We start from the raw sequence: 17,231 nt of genomic DNA, 5'->3' as shown, positions 1-17,231 counted from the left end.
ATTAATATTAATATTTTTTTGGTCACAAATTAATATTAATATTAATAACTATAATAGTAATAATAATGACTAGAAGTATTATATTATTATTATTGTTGTTGTTATTACTAGTTTAAAACTCGTGTAAGGTTGCACGGGTATATGTGAAATAATTATAAATTTTTGTATTTCTTACAATACTTTATTATTATTGATGGGGCATATTCTGCACCCGCTGACCGAGTCAACATATTGAGCAAGGTCAAAGATATCCACAGCAAGTCAACGACTTAGACAGCCTAACCGACGCAGATCGGTATCGGCTGTCTCTTGTGCCTCGGCTGGGACAACTAGCCAGCCGGGGCACATGTCCGCGTACTCATATCCAAGACCCCTCGGCATGGAGTCAACAGGGACCGCCGGCCTGCCATGGGTCCCTCGGCCGAGGGTAGATCAGTCTTTCCACCTGCTAGCCACTTGGCCACTTGGCCACTACGTGACAAAAGGTGAAAGTCTATAAATACTCATCAACTCTCATTGAGGAAAGGATCCACAATCTAACCTAAAAACACCTCATAATCTGGTAATATCTTTCTTATCTCTCTACAACATATACTTCGCCAAGTAACACACAACTTATCTCTTTAAGTTCACTGACTTGAGCGTCGGAGTGAGTACGCTCGGCCAAAGCCGAGCCCTCAGTTCGTTCATTGTTTCAGGAGAGGCCGAAAGAAGGATTCAACCAAAGACGTCACTCTACGAGCCACGAGTGGTAACAAATAACTGCTTCGGAATTACACCCGGAACAATTGGCGCCGTCTGTGTAACACCCCCTCATACCAAGGTACCTTACCAGGACTACCCCAGCATGAAAGGTTGTTACCATCTCGGTTGCCCAAGGTTAGTATATATCAAAAGCAACAGTCCAAACACATTTATTAATGCACGGTAATTATAAAAGTTACATAGTCTCCAAAATCTAATAAACGAATTACCCAAATGGCAACAACTACCAAAACAATAACTAAAGCTCGTGATGGTGTCATCTAATCCAGCGTGGTGACTCTCCCATGATCGCCCCCAAGCTCAATAAATGTATCACTGTCACACACCGCTCACCATCCCCGAATGGATCACCGCAGATTTTACAAAACAACAACACGGGGTCAGTACTACTCAATCAATATACGACAACAAACATTACCACCACCGATCATCGATCTCACGCACAAGAATAGCGACTACACACCGAAGTGTGTAGCCCCGCGCATTACCCATCGCAACAGGTAATCCTCGCCGCCAATGGGTGACCGCAGCCCATCCCCACCTAGTCCAGCTCATCAACGAGCGACTAACAATCCCTGTCCCTTAATGTGCACATCCCCTCCCATGGCGGGTTCCACGGAGGGCGAACTAGGGTGTGAAGTCACTCCCGCAAGTGACTCCACCACAATCACACAAACCACAGCATCACAGCTGTCACAACACCACAACCGTCACAACACAATCACCTCACCATCGTCACCACAACACCCATACTCCGATGATCAGCAGATAACAACAATTACAATACAATAGTAATCTTAATCAATTAACAGTACTGAGTAGGGGGAAACCCTACCTTTTCGCAAACCGCTATGCTGCAATCAACCATACCAATGCATAACAAATATCACATTGTCACCTACAACAATAATCACATAATAAAATTACACATTGCACAATCCCATTTTCCCCAATTCCATATATACAGTAACCCCAAAAGAATACAAATGACAAGGGAATGAAACTTACCAATAGTAGAATAAGAGACTACACGCAAGGATCACGACGATTTGCACACACAACGAGATATGAGGATGATTAGGGAGTGATTAGGGAGAGATCGAAGAATGATTAGGGTTGGAAGCGATGTTTAGAAACTGACGTCGAATATAAAATAACCCTAACATTCCCTAATCAAACCGATAAATAACATTCGCCAGACCGGATACTCGGTCGAGTAAAGCTATACTCGGCCGAGTATCATCTACTCGGTCGAGTATTCTCCATACTCGGCCGAGTATTACTCGGCAGAACCAAAACAGACTCCACAATTAACACTACTCGGCCGAGTAGGCTCTACTCGGTCGAGTATACAACTTAACAAAATCCGTAGTGTTACAATCTTCCACCCTTAAAAAGAACTTCGTCCCCGAAGTTCCAACCCAACCTATAAAACATGGACCCCTAACACCAGCTCCACTAACCACGCTTACTAGATAACATATCCTCTCGGTATAGACTTCTGTGGACAGCGGGCCGCCCACGGGGGCGCTTGGTGAAGGGGCTCGAAAACAAGCGTTTGCATTTTGTAAGGAGTCGCCACCAATTTTTATGGGAAATTGGAACCGTTCGAATACCTCGTGTCATGTCAAGACACAAAGTAGTGACATGAACACTAAGCAATCGTTACCCTTAGCATTCTATGCCTAGAATGACTCTCGTGGATGCCAATGAACACGGGTGCTCACGGAGATCTGGAGTAAGGGGTGAGGGTACGTATTAGGAAGCTCTTTTGATCGAACACCTAATCCCGCCCGCCTCGATAGCGGCCTCTACTAATGATTAGGGAGTTTATTCGTACTTGATATATTGTCGGCTATATGTATGCAATGCAACATCCATAGATTAATCCTAACATGTGAGAATTTACTAAGTCGGTGAACAATTAAGTTAGCACACAATTGGGTCGAAGTTGGATTTTAATGCTCAATTACATGTGGAAACATACAAATGATAAATGGAATACAATAATTATGAATTACAATAATAAAAATTACAACGATTACATTGGATAGGCGATTTATGTCGAAAATACCTTTAAAACGGATAATTTGAGAAAAAGGAATAAAAGAATAAAACACGACAGATCAGAAGGTGATAATACGAATGTTAGTTGATTAATACGTAAACTAATTAAACTACGTCAAGGCAGAAAAGGAGTTCAGAGACAGAACTCATCCTGGAACAGCGCAAGAGCGCACTGCGCCCTTTGGAAGAGGCGCGCAGACGCGCCGCGTCTGTTCCAAGGGGGTGAGTTCTCGGGCCGTGAAGCCGAACAAAATCGTTAATGTTAATTGTTAAATTTAAGGATTGATGGCGATTTTAGACTCGGATGAAAGTTATTAGCAGATTATTTACATATGATTGAGGTCATAAAACGGTAAAACATGGATGAGACGGAAATAAACGGATTAATTATGTGAAGGGTCGATGTTAATGAATGATTAATTAAACTAACTAACTAAACGAATTATTAACTAAACATGATGAATTGGCGACGGATTAATGACTAAACAGGTGAAAATATATCAACAATGAATCCCAGGAACTCAACATAAACGAATTGAATCTCTAAAACTCGAATTGAATTTAATGACGAAAAACCCGCAAATATTGATTATTTGGGATTTGAGTCGGATTTATGACGATTAAAACATGTTAATGATGATGGTTAATATACATATGAATTATTAAACTATCATGATGAAGAATTAACAGACGAACAAAACAAAAGAAATAAATTTGATACGAATTACGAGGGACGGAGGAAGAAGAAAAGAAGCGAGAATCTGCGGCGGCCTCACGAAGAGGCGCGGCAGTGTGCGCGCTCCTTCAAGAGGCGCGCGGTTGCTGCGTCTTTTCTCGACGTCCCGTCTCTCTTTGGAAATCCGCAAAAAAGGTTTTAAAGACGGTTTTAGAAATCGGTTTTAATGAGGTACTTTCGACATAAACCTTACAACGATGGATAAATAAAATGCAATAAATAAAGAGAAATTAATACACCCTCAGACTTACATGTTGACGGAACGAGAAGAACTAAGAAGATCGATTAGTGATGCTCGACGCGAACGTAAGGAAAGAGTGCCCTCGAAAGAGGAAAACGATTTAACAAGTTGATTAATTAGATTGATTGAGTGTAGTGGTCAAATTGGTCGGTCATGTAACGGAGAGGCTGGTACCCGGAAAGATCCGAGCTTACGTGGTCGGAAGTCCAAGCACGTAGGCGCCAATTAGTAAGAACGAAGTCTAGAATGCAAAGGGAGAAGAGAAGGGCGGACACTCGCGTGAGAAATATGAGGAACGAAAGCTCCTATTTATACTAATCACACGGAGGAATAGGGTTTCGGAGACTCTTTGGAAGTGAATCTCGGAAAGATATAAAAAAGATACGTAAATCATGCAAAGAAGGGCCTGGGAAGAGGCGCAGCACCTGCTGCGTCTATTCCCAGGAGGTTTCCTCCTGCTTAAGAAAGATTTCCGTGTTTAAGTTATGGTAGGACGGAATTAATTCGATTATCTTTAATATCTTATGTAAATATTACGGGATATTATTTACCAAAAGATAAATTTTGAGAAATATGGAATAGAAATATCCGGAACATTCCAGAACATTCTGACTCGGGATTTAACAGCTATCAAAAAATGGAGACGGTTTTTGACCCGGACTCCGAATGTACTCTAATTACTGCCAAAACGACCGTATCGGGACGTAGATGACAACTAAGAGGTTGACATTAATATTTGAGCAATCACTTGACGATAATCTTACGAACTGTCACAAATCGTTCCGCGAACCAAACATGCGGCCCAATCATCACCGGTGGTTTGCGAGGGGTGCGAAACGAGGTGTCTCTGAGCCCCCACTTTGACCGAGGCTTGGACAAGGCGAAAGTCAAAGTATAGCCATCAGTCAATCGAAGATTACAACCTGACGACTATGGCGACGCGAGGCGGCTCAAGGGGTCGAGCCAGGACCTATCGTCGGGAACATTTTAGAGTCTGTCGACTATCGGGAGGGTCGTTTAAAGTCCATTAGACTACGTAAGGAGGCTCTTGACCACAAGAAGAGATCATACCTGAGATTTAATCGAACTTCGCGGGGAACAAGAGATATTGAAAACAGCAGGACGTCGGTAGAAACTGCTGGGGATCCGCTTGCGTCGGTCTCAAGCGAACTCTGACGAAATTTGGAGGTTGAATCTGCTTGCGTTGGTCTCAAGTGAACTCGGGTTGGGGAACATACCGACGACTAGGAACATCTTGATCGTCGGGGGAGATCTTGAGTGAGCAGTACTGCAAAATACTACTGCGCTGGGGATAGACGACCAGGAACATCTTGATTGTCGTAGAAAGAAAGTCTTGAGTGAGCGATGCAAAAAAATACTATCTACTGGATAAAAATTCGAACAATACTGCGAAATACTGCTGCGCGGGATAAAATGAATTCGGACGATACTGCAAAATATTGTCGCGCTGGATAAAACGTGGGCCGGAACGAAAGAAAATCGTCGAAACGGACCAAAATGATAAAATGTCATCGAGGAAGAGGCGCACCAAAGATGGGCCCACGAATAACGAACTCATAACGGGTTTTCGAAAATTCGAATGGAGGGAACAAAAGGAAGAGGCGCAGCAAGAGCTGCGTCTCTTGGAAGAGGCGCAGCACCTGCTGCGTCTTTTCCCCAATTTGGCAATTTCCGCGTAAAAACGCGAAATCAGAAGGTTTATTTCATTATTTTCGAAACACATTTCTTCAATTTCTCTCTCAAATCTTCACCATTTTCGTCGAGGTTGGATTCAAAAGCTTGCTTTAAATATGACTAATCGAGGTATGTGTCTTAATCTTGCATTAATCTTCCATATTTGTCGAATTTTGAGCCGCGAACATTAGGGTTTTCGACCCTTTTAATCGAAAATTTGGGGCTTTTCCCCCAAATGGATTTGTCTTGCCAAATTGATGATAGGAATGGATAATAGGTAATGTTAGGAACATAACCATGTATTTGCTTTGAATTTTCGTCGGGTTTTGAGCCCTTGAGCGAATTTTGAGACGGTTTCACAGCTAGATCGTAAATTGCTTCGAAAATGGCCTTAGGATTGCCCATTTGTGATGAAATTTGATATTTGGGACCCTTGGATGATGGGTAAACTTCCTGTCATCTCAAAATTTTGGTTTGTGACAACTTTTTCAGGGCACCTTTCTAGGGCATAATCGTTGTTATAGCGAAATGCTGCCGAATTTTCGACTTGAAACCGGAACTAGGCTTTGACTCGGACTTGACTTGACCCAATTTATCACATGAGTGATCGGGTTGGCGGGGATATGACCAAAGATGGCCAGAAAGGACAGTTTTCAGGGCTCCGGAAGCTCGAAAACTCCTTAACAAAGGCTTGTCGTCAAGTGACGCGGCCTAAATCTACTTCAATGTTGCAGGTGACGATGCTTCTACTTCTGGGAGGGATCCTATGGATGTAGACGCTGCTGTTGTTGAGGAGGCTTTGGAGCAGGCCTTCACCGCTGCGGTGATGGCTGCTGCAGACGAGGTTCCCGAGGAGGAGGCCGCTGATGAGGAGGAGATTCCGAGACGGGCCCACCTCGGACGAGGGGGTCGTCAGCTGAGAGGAGCTCCCGCGTGGGCTGAGACCTGGGAGAGTAGGCACCTTGTGTGGGCTGCAGAGGGTCATTTGTCCTACAGGACGGTGAAGAGCTTGGTAAATAGGAATTCCCTAGCTCATTACCTACCCCTTTCTACTTTTGTTCAAATTTCCTTTCAAATTTACTCAAAACTAAAGATAGCTTTATTTCGAATCATAATAGAAGGCTGGGAACATCCGGTCGTTCTCGGGGTACACGACGGCGATGGAGCACTACGAGCGGTCATCGGCGGAGGAGAGAGCCATGATCGAGCGTGGAGCGTTCGGTCCTCTGGTTCAGTGTCCGGAGGGATATCGTGAAGAGGAAGTTGCGGGCCAACCTTAGCCTGGTCCGCGCTTTCTTGGATCGATTTTGGGATACGACTTCCACGTTTCACCCGCCTTTTGGTGAGGTGGGAGTCACCTTGGAGGACTACGGCATGATTTCTGCGTCCGTGTGGGGACCGAGGAGATGGTGTGGCCGGAGACCGGCATGAGGGCGGATTCGGCCGAGGCGAGGAGGTTGATCGGGTGGAACCCGTCGCCGAAGGCCGTTGCGGTGCTTGGGTTTGGTACCCGCACCTACGTTCGAGATTACTTTGCGGGGAAGACCCCGGCATCGGTGGTGATCGATGGGAGGGAGACGGCTCCCCCTCCTTGTACAAAAGCGGAGGGCTCGTCTGTGGCTTTGGTGGTTCTTGTCTTCGATTTACCTCGGAGACAAGGGTGAGAGGTCATCGACGAAGCTTCTCCCCTTTCTTTTGACTGAGCTCCCTAGGGCGTTGGGGCCGGGTCACACTTGGTTTTGCGGTCCTCATCCGCTTTATGAGGGCCATGGTTCGTCCGGAGTTGATGGAGAAGGGGACTTCTCCTGGTGCCGTCGGACACAGGGCTCTGTTGGAGGTATGAACCTTCCTTTAGGCCGAGTCAATTTCTTTCTTTATCGACGACCAAACGGATCGTCATTGATTATTATGCTTTGCAGGCGTGGGTGTACTCTTACTTTCCGGGCCTCGCGCGCAAGAGGACGGAGCCGCTGGAGAGGGCCTACCCCGTGGTGAGGGATTGGGTCATGTGCGGACGAAGAGCAAGCGTTCTTCTCACAATGTCTCCGGCGGGATGTGAACGCTCTTGGTGAGCGACTTGAGTATCCTATTTGTATGCACTTATTCTTCTCATACTTTGTTTTAAATTGATCATAGGAATGACCTTTGCCTTTATATTGTCGCAGTGGGTGCCCAGACCTTGGGCGGAGTACGCTGGAGCGCCTCCTTTTGTCGCCGAGGTCCTTCGACCTAGGAGCTCGAGTCGGTCTTTGTTGTGGACGTCGATGGGTCCCGTGGTATCCGGGCGAGCGGTTAGCTCGTCAGTGTTTTCGGGGCGCGTTGACGGTTCCCGTCGATCCTCCTAGGACGATGTTTAGGGAGCCTTCGAGGCCGAGAGGGAGGCGGACTGGCCGGTGCTAGTGGCGACGACCTTCTTCTCCCCGACGAGGATTACTCGGCGTTCCTTTACGGGAGGTTGGCGTATTGGCCGGTAGTGGTGAGTATCTTTTGTTTCTTGTTGGATTTTGATTTTCGAGAATCGCGACGAAAGATCATCGATTAACGAGAGCCATTTGTCTTTGCGGGGAGGTTGAGGCGGCGGGCATCGAGCCCCCGAGTACCCCGAGACCCTCGAGTACACCGACGCTCTTTGGGAGGACGACGATCTCCGAGCCGCGTGACGTGACTTTGGCGTGACGTGACGGATCTTGGCCTAGATGACTAGCGGCATCGATTCGGAGGGTGAGTTCTTATTTTGCATAGTTTTCGTGTAAGAACACATTTGATTGAACTCGTTCGGTTCATCGAGAATTCTTTTGAAACGCAGTCGCGCCATCTCGGTTTGTGGCACTATGGAGGGTGGCCAACCGGCTACGAGCTACGGCCATCGAGGCACTCGTCGGCGGTCGAGGTCGTCAGGTATGAACCTCATTTGTTTTTCCTTGATCTTTGGTTTTTCGCTTTTGTTTGAATTGATTGACATGAGCCAATTTCTTGTTGTCCACAGCCGATCGTGAGTCAGGCGAGAGTTGACCCAGTCTCGGGAGGAGACGGCTCGTTTGTCGAGGGAGCTCGAGTTTCGGGACGCCGAGATTGCCGCTCTTATGGCGAGGGTTGCCGAGCTGGAGGGTGCCCAGCAGTAGTCTGCGTGGTTTTGTAGACTTGATTTTGAACATTTTTGGATTTGTTTGGGGCGCAAGCCCCCAGTTTACATTTGGACTTGTTTGGGGCGAAGCCCCCAGTTGCACATTTGGACTTGTTTGGGGCGAAGCCCCCAGTTTGCTTGTATATTTGCTTTTTTTGTTGTATATACGACGGCCTGAGTGCCTTTTGTTCTTTGGGTTGTGTTATTTGTACTGCAGTTAGCTTTTGAACAGGTTTGGTAGACAACGGTTTACACCGTCATGCTGCCGAAATTTACATAGAAAATCACGTAACACATACATTTTTATATACACATAAGGCCTTTAATTAGTGCAAAATGAGACTCGAAAGGACGTGAAAATGCAAAAATTTTGTCGGAAATGACCGGATGGTAGGGAGGGTTACCCCCGAAAAAAAAGAAAGAGAGAAATCTATAAGTTAGAAAATGGAAAAAATAGAAATTAAGTAAATGTTGAAAAAAATAAAAAAATAAAAAGAATTAAAATGAAAACTAAATATAAAAGTGTGAGAAAAATGGCGGAAAATGTCGATGTCGCCTCGAAATGCGCGTTTGCGGATTAAGGAAACCTGAAGCATGGTAAATTTCTCGGATTTACCAAAATAAAATCCCGTAGGAATAGGAAATTATTCGTTTATAGAATTAGGAAAGATCCAAACGCGGAAATCACAGAAGTGAGGTTGGGGAAGAGGCGCAGCATGAGCTGCGTCCCTTTGAAGAGGCGCAGCGGGTGCCGCGCCTGTTCCCAAGCAGGTCGGTTCTGACGGATTTTTGGAAACAGCAATTAGTATAAATAGAAGCGTCGACGAAGCTTTAAATCATATAATTCTTCCGTCTCTTCTTCGTCGATTCACACATAAAAACTCCCAATAAATTTTCAAGAGAAAATTATCATCATGACTACCTTAGAGATTCGCTTGAAGGAATGGACTAATGAGTTTTCGAACATTGAGAAACATGACATGGGTGCTTATAACCTTGGGTCTTTGTTGAGTTTGAAACTCATTAAGGTTGTAAAACCATTCTTGGATGCTTGCCTTGATTATTGGGACCCAAATTATCATGTTTTTGCGTTCCCAGGAGGTGATATTTGTCCTTTTCCGGAGGAAATTGCTGCTATTGGCGGGTGGGACCCCGAACATTTACCCGCCATCCCTTCTACTTTCTCAAGGGTATAAGAGCAAGTTTAGAGATTTGCTTGGACTTACTAGACTTGAGGTAGATCGTCTCGTTACTCCGAAGGGCGTGAGGATGTTAGATTTTATAGACCGATTCATCAATAGGGCCGACCCTACTGTCTCTTATGTTGCTAGGAGGAGAGCATTTGGCTTCTGTTTGCTTCATGTTTATGTCTTTCAGGGACATGTTGATGAAGATTTGAGAGGTGATCCCCGTCTATTGGGTCTTATTTGAGCAAATGGAGTGCACAGAGCCCAGCTTGTCTATGCTTAGGGGAGATTATCTTGGGTTTGGACAATAGGAAATCCAACCGCGATCTTCCATTTTTGGGGAGTCCCGTTATCCTACAGGTAAAAGACACCCTTCTTTCTTTCCCTTTTTTTTTTTTTTTTTTTTTTTTTTTTTTTTCTTTTTTTTTTTTTTCTTTTGTTTTTTTTTTCGTTTTCGGGTGTCTAATACCTGTTTTTTGGTAGGTTTGGCTTATGGAACGGCTCCGATTGCTCGAGCCCCCAGTTCATGCACTTTCCTATCATGCCCGTATGATTTCGATGAGGACACGGTGTACATGGTGGACTTCACCCGGTCTGCGATTATTGGAAGAACAAGTCAAGAATGATGATGGCCCGCCGATCGGGGGTCGTTCCGTGGTGGCACCTCAAGTCATCCTTTGGAGTGTCTTCTTTGGATCCTACTAGGTCCGTGCGCATTCCTGGATTGGAGTTTATGGTATGCATCTTTCCGAGAGATTGATGAGGCAAGTCGGGTTGAAGCGGATGATCCCTAGGCTTGACACCGTTCCATGATCTGCTATGGCGCTTACTACTCTGAGCCGAAGAGAATGGGCTATGAAGTGGGCCCAAAGAAACATGTGGTTCTTGAACTTCTCCTCCAATGCCTTGTGGGTGTCGGACTCTTATCTGAGGTGGAGGAAGGCCGCAACTTCGAAAGAGCGCGAAAGACTGAGGAAGCGCGAGCCCGTTGACTACAAGGTGCGCGAGGGAGAAAAGAGAAGGAGAAGCATCGGATGAAGGAGAAGAAGAAGCCGGGTTCCAAGTCATTCATCTTTCAAAGAAATCGAAGACTACTCTGTCGCGAGAGATGGTGGTTGGCAAGAATGGGAGAGTCAGGCCTCGAGAAAGACCGTTGGTGATTAGGTCCGAAGTGGTGCAAGAGCGTCCGGCTCGAGGTCGTGACAAGAAATATGACAAGAACGACAAGGGCAAGGGAAAGATGGAGGAATAGCCCAAGTCTTATTTATTATTTGATTATTATTATTATTGTTGTAATAAGAAAGGAGGGATTTTTAGAATCTTAGCCTAGTCTACTTTTATTATTTGCCGTATTATTATTATTAGAAATTGAATGAAATAAAAAGGTTGAGTGGTTATGAAACCGTTGTGATTTTCTTTAATTATTCTTGTCGAATTTCAAATGCAGTGCAAATGTCCTTCTATTTACATTTTAAATATAATGGTGGGTTGAATTCCGTGAAGGATTGCCTACGTATTCACTTAAAAAAAGCGAAATCAAACCCTTGCGCGTAGTTCGAGTAAATGTAAAAGAATAATTGTTCGAAGCAAGAGCTTGTAATGAACATAGAAAATAAGCATGAGCCTTTGCTTACTCTGGAGGTGCGAATTTAGTTTGTTCGATGATATGAGGATGACAAGTTTGCCAAGATGCAAGAGCATAGTGACATTCAAATGGGCCAGGGGCCGTTTATTTAGTGCCACAAGAGCGACACGTAGGTTTACGCGAGGCGCGTTTTTGTTCCTGTTCTAGGCATAGTATCGTTTCAGTTGGTCGAGATTTGTGGGGTTTGAGAACTCATTCCCGTCTAGGTCTGTGATTCTAACCGCACCCCCTGGGAGTATTGATTTGACTAGATATGGTCCGGCCCAGTTAGGTTTGAATTTTCCCCTTGGGTCGACAGGTAAAAGAGCTCTGACCGATTTGAGAACTAAATCTCCTTCTTTGATGTTTCTTGGCCTAACCCTTTTGTTGAAAGCTCGTTTGATACGTGCTTGATATGTTTGGACATTAGGTAAGGCACGAAGCCTACGTTCATCCAGGAGAATGAGTTCTTCGTATCTATCTTTCTTCTAATCGGCCTCCGGGATTTGACTCTCTAGTAGGATGCGCAAGGATGGTATTTCTAGCTCGACTGGTTGTACGGCTTCCATGCCGTAAGTCAAATAGAAAGGAGTAGCCCCGGTGGGGCGTCCCGACGGATGTTCGATACCCCCACAAAGCGAAGGGTATTTTGCTTGGCCAATCTCTATAATTGTCAGTCATTTTCTTGAGGATTGTGACGACATTCTTGTTAGCCGCTTCTACCGCGCCGTTAGTCTGTGGTCTATAGGGCGATGAGTGATGATGCTTGATCTTGTACTTGGCTAGCAATTGTTCGGTTTCGGCTTGGAAGTGGGACCCATTATCGCTAATGATCTCATGCGGGCAACCATATCGGCAGATGATGTTATTTTGTATGAATTTGGCTACATTTTTGGCCGTAAGAGCGGTGTAGGAAGCCGCTTCTACCCACTTGGTGAAGTAGTCAATTGCTACTAGGATGAAACAGTGACCTCCTATTCCGGCTGGGGTTATTTTCCCAATTATGTCAATTCCCCATGCGGAGAATGGCCAAGGAGATGTCATCGTATAGAGCAACGAAGGAGGGACATGTTGTACATTCCCGAAGATTTGGCAATTGTGGCAATGTCTCACATATTTGATGCAATCGGATTCCATTGTGGTCCAATAGTACCCTAGACGTGTGATTTTATTTGCCATCATAGGTCCACTCATATGAGGACCGCATTCTCCGTCGTGGACTTCTTCCATCACCTTTCGTGCCTGTGAATGATCAAGGCAACGTAGGACTACACCAAGAGGTGTTCTTTTGTATAATTCTCCTTGCATGAGAACGTATTGTGAAGACAATAGGCGTATAGCTCGTTGTCCCCTCTTGTCCATATCTGGTGGATAGGTACCATTAAGCTTGAAGTTCAGGATTGCTTGGAACCGGGGTTCTGTGCGATTTCTTCTTCATCGGTAATTTGATGGACATAAGCCAGCTCCGACCGTCGTTCGATACACAAAGGCATTTCCATCATGTAATCTGGCATGTTTATCAAAGATGCAAGTTTCGCAAGAGCGTCTGCAAATTGATTTTCTTCTCGAGGTAGGTGTAAGTAGGTTACGTGATCAAAGAATTGAGCGACTTGGTCTATCCTAGCCTGATAGGGTGCTAGGCTTTCACTTCGGATTTTCCAGGATCCCGTAACTTGGTTGATGATTAGTGACGAATCTCCATGCACTCGGAGGTTTTTGATGCCTAAGCTTACTGCCGCTTGTAGTCCAATTAGACAAGCCTCATACTCTGCGGCATTGTTTGTCACCTCGAAGTCGAGTTTGACAGCAATCGGTGTGTGCTCACCTTCAGGAGAAATGAGCAACACGCCTATTTGATGCTCCATCAAAGTATAGGTCCCAGGAGTCTACATCTGTTTGAAGTATATCCTCGTCGGGAAATGACCAAGTATCTATGGTTTGTGCGTCGTTGATGGGATTTTCTGCAAAGAATTCGGCGACGGCGCGACCCTTTATTACTTTCAGTGGCACGTATTTGAGGTCAAATTCCGAGAGCATCATGGTCCATCTTGCCAGGCGTCCGTTGAGGACAGGTTTCTCGAAGAGGTATTTGACTGGATCCATTTTGGAGAATATCTTGACGGAGTAGCTAAGCATGTAGTGACGTAGCTTCTTTGTTGCCCACACAAGAGCGAGGCATGTCTTTTCGAGTTGTGAGTATTTGCACTCGTATTCCAAGAACTTCTTACTTAGATAGTAAATAGCTCTTTCTTCACTTCCTACGGTTTGAGCTAGCATGGCACCCATGGCGGTTTCGGTTACCGTGAGATACAAACCAAGAGGTTGATCTTGTTGTGGTGGCATGAGCACTGGTGGTTTAGCCAATATCTCCTTGATTCGGTCGAACGCCTTTTGACAATCATCATCCCACATGGTGTGGTCTGTTTTCTTGAGTTTCTTGAAGATAGGCTCGCAAATCATCGTAAGTTTCGATATGAATCGACTTATGTATTGAACTTTTCCCAGGAATCCTCGACTTCTTTTTTCTCGTTTGAGGTTGTGGCATTTCAATCAGAGCTTTGATTTTGGAATGATCTATTTCTATACCTCGTTGGCTAACGACGTATCCTAGGAGTTTGCCGGACGTTACCCCAAATGTGCATTTACGAGGATTGAGTCTCATGTTGTACTTTAGTAGCCTTGCGAAGAACTTGCGAAGGTTCGCAATATGTCCCTCTCTCTCTTTGGATTTGACGATCATGTCATCTAAATATACCTCAACTTCTTTGTGCATCATGTCATGTAGGAGTGTAGTTGCGGTGCGTTGGTATGTAGCTCCGGCGTTGATCAATCCGAACGGCATTACTGTATAGCAATAGGTTCCCCATTGGGTGACGAACGCGGTCTTATGCATGTCTTCCATGGCCATTTTGATTTGGTTATAACCCGCATATCCATCCATGAAGGATAGTAATGCGTGGTCTGCAGTATTGTCCACTAATATGTCGATGTGAGGCAGAGGGAAGTCATCTTTTGGACTCGCCTTGTTCAAATCCCTAAAGTCAACACAAACTCGGATTCTCCCATCCTTTTTGGGTACGGGTACTATGTTAGCTACCCAGTCAGAATACTCGGAAACTTTGATGAACCCGGCTTTGAATTGTTTGTCAACTTCTTCCTTAATCTTTAGAGCCCACTCTGTTCTCATTCGTCGAAGCTTCTGTTTCACAGGTTTGAAACCTGGCTTAATCGGAATTCTATGTTCGGCAATATCCCTGTCGATCCCTGGCATGTCTTTGTAGGACCAAGCGAAGACGTCTTTGAATTCATTTAGGAGGTCTATGAGGTCGGCCCGTTCGGTAGAGCTCAAGGTAGTCCCTATCCTAAGTTCTTTGGGTTCTAGTTCAGTTCCTACATTGATGGGTTCGGTGTCCTCAATTACTGGTCCCCCTTCCCCTTCCTGTAGTATTTCTTTGGCTACGTAGGGAGGTATTTCGGTCAAGTCTGGGTTTTGGTCATCCTCAGTATCATCATAAACAGAATTGCACTCAAGATAACGCAAAGAGTAAGCAGAATCTGATTTATTCATATTAAGATTCGAGTAAAGTTGAAACAAAGAAGCCAACTGATCCATGGTCAGCGGCGGCAAAGGAACAGTAGTTGGGGCATTCCCCGAACTACCGTGACTACTCGAAAATAAGCTAGGAGAAACGAAGGGAGTGGGGATGACGACAGGAGTAGACTCTCTAATGACTTCTCTAGACTCTGACTCTGACTCCGACTCCGACTCCGATTCGAACTCGTCGTCTTCTGGTTCTTCTTTGAACATCTCTCCTTCTCCAGTGGTGAGCTTGAAGAGTCTTCCTTGATTGTTGGTCCATTTGATTGATTTTCTCCATCCTTTCTGCTGTTTTGTGTCGATTTCTGTGATCAATGCGGTGGGGTTGAAGCGATCGTCTTGAAGTATCGTAGTAATGATCTCATCCTGCGCGGCCTTAACAAATCGGTCCTCTCCAAACAGGAGGCTCACAGCTTGCTCGTCTAAGCAAGGTGCTTGACGGGTTTTGACGGTAGGAACCGTTTCTGGAGGGATGAAGTAGCAATCGTGAAAGATCTCGATTCCGGCTAACTTCCTCTCAAGGTAATGCCAAGGTTCGGGAAACCCGTGAAAGAGTTCTGAACTTCCTTCTTGAACGAAGTATCCATTTAAGGTGGGGAGATATGGCCTCATTTGGACTCCTACATACTTGCGATTTTGGACTTGGGCAAGCATTTCGAGAACTTCTTCTGTTGTGGGTTTGTACCCTAGTCCAAGTGGTATTCTCGATGAGTTGCCTTTCTTGTATGGCGCGAAGGTGTTCTTCCGAATCGGGTTCAAAGGCATTCCAGGGAAGTATCCCTGATTTTTGAGTATGTGGTTGACCACCAAGTTATAGTAGGGATTATAGTATAAGGGTGCCAACTCACTTTCTATGACATTTACACTTTGGAAGCCCCCAAGTTCGTATATGGGATCCGCAAGGACTTGATTGTTTGATTGCTTCTCAATTATTGCCTTGATAGGCGACGAAGTGATCGTCACAACTTTGCCATTGAGTGGGATCTTGATCTTTTGGTGAAGGGTGGATGTTACCGCTTTGGAAGCATGAATCCAAGGCCTTCCCAGAAGTATGTTGAATGAAGCTTCGATGTCTACTATTTGGAAGTTGACTTTTCGCTCGATTGGTCCCGTGGCTATGGTTAGGCTAGCAAGTCCAACCACCTTTCGTCGTGTACCGTCGTATGCACGTACACCTTGATTGGTGGGAGTCCAATCCGACTCTTTCATGCCTAGTTTGTATGCCGTTTTGAGGGGTATGACGTTGACCGCGGAGCCATCATCTACCAAAGTCATTGGCACATTCTTCTTTAGACAAATGACGGTGATGTATAGAGCAAGGTTGTGACTAGCGCCAAAAGGTGGCGGTCTTCATCGAGAAAGTAATAGGATTACTTAGCTTCGGTGATTCTTGGAAGACCAAGTTGACTACATCTTCGGGAGTAGAGTTATGCGCTACATTCAATTTGGCCAAAGCTTGCAGTAAAGCTTGGCGATGTGGAAATGAGCTTGCCACTAGTTGCCAGACTGAAAGATCAGCCTTGGTTTTCTGTAATTGCTTGAGCAAATGATCAGTGGGGTCGTCTTTGTTGTTATTTGGTGTGATGACATTGGTTGGACCGTTTTGAGTGGTGCTTTGGTATGGACGACCCGAGCGAGTTAGGTGATCCACATCTTGGTCTTCGCCATTTTGGACTATTTCTTTGACTAAGGAGTTTTCGATGAGATACTCGTCTTCGTCGTCATCGGCCCAAACCCCATTAACTGCAGCTAGTTCCTTCATCCTCATGATGTCACTTTCTAGTTGTATGATTTGATCGACTAGCTTGTCGACCACGGCGACTACTTCTTGTATAGTGGCATTTTGAGAGAAGGTCAATGGTACACGTTCTTTAGGCGTTGCATTGGGATCGCGTAAGGTCGTTACCATGTTTTCTAGTTCCCACACTTGTCTATCTACACTCCTTGCCCATGCGATGAAGTCGGAAATGGTAGGGGAGATGGTAGAGTAGAGTCTTTCTTTCTCAATTGCATGAATTTCATTTTCGGTGGGAGAAATGAGAGGTGAGCAATCTAAGGTAGATTCGTCACTTGTAATCACTAGAACTCCAAGAGGATTCTGAGTGTTGTTGGGTTTACCTCCTGGTGGAATTGGAAGTCGACCATCTTCAATCATATCCTGAAGCACGTGTTTCAACTTGTAGCATTTTTCTGT

This window comes from Silene latifolia, chromosome 11 (assembly GCF_048544455.1).
Source record: "Silene latifolia isolate original U9 population chromosome 11, ASM4854445v1, whole genome shotgun sequence".
Taxonomy (NCBI): Eukaryota; Viridiplantae; Streptophyta; class Magnoliopsida; order Caryophyllales; family Caryophyllaceae; genus Silene; species Silene latifolia.
Note: the sequence above shows the minus strand (reverse complement) of the source record.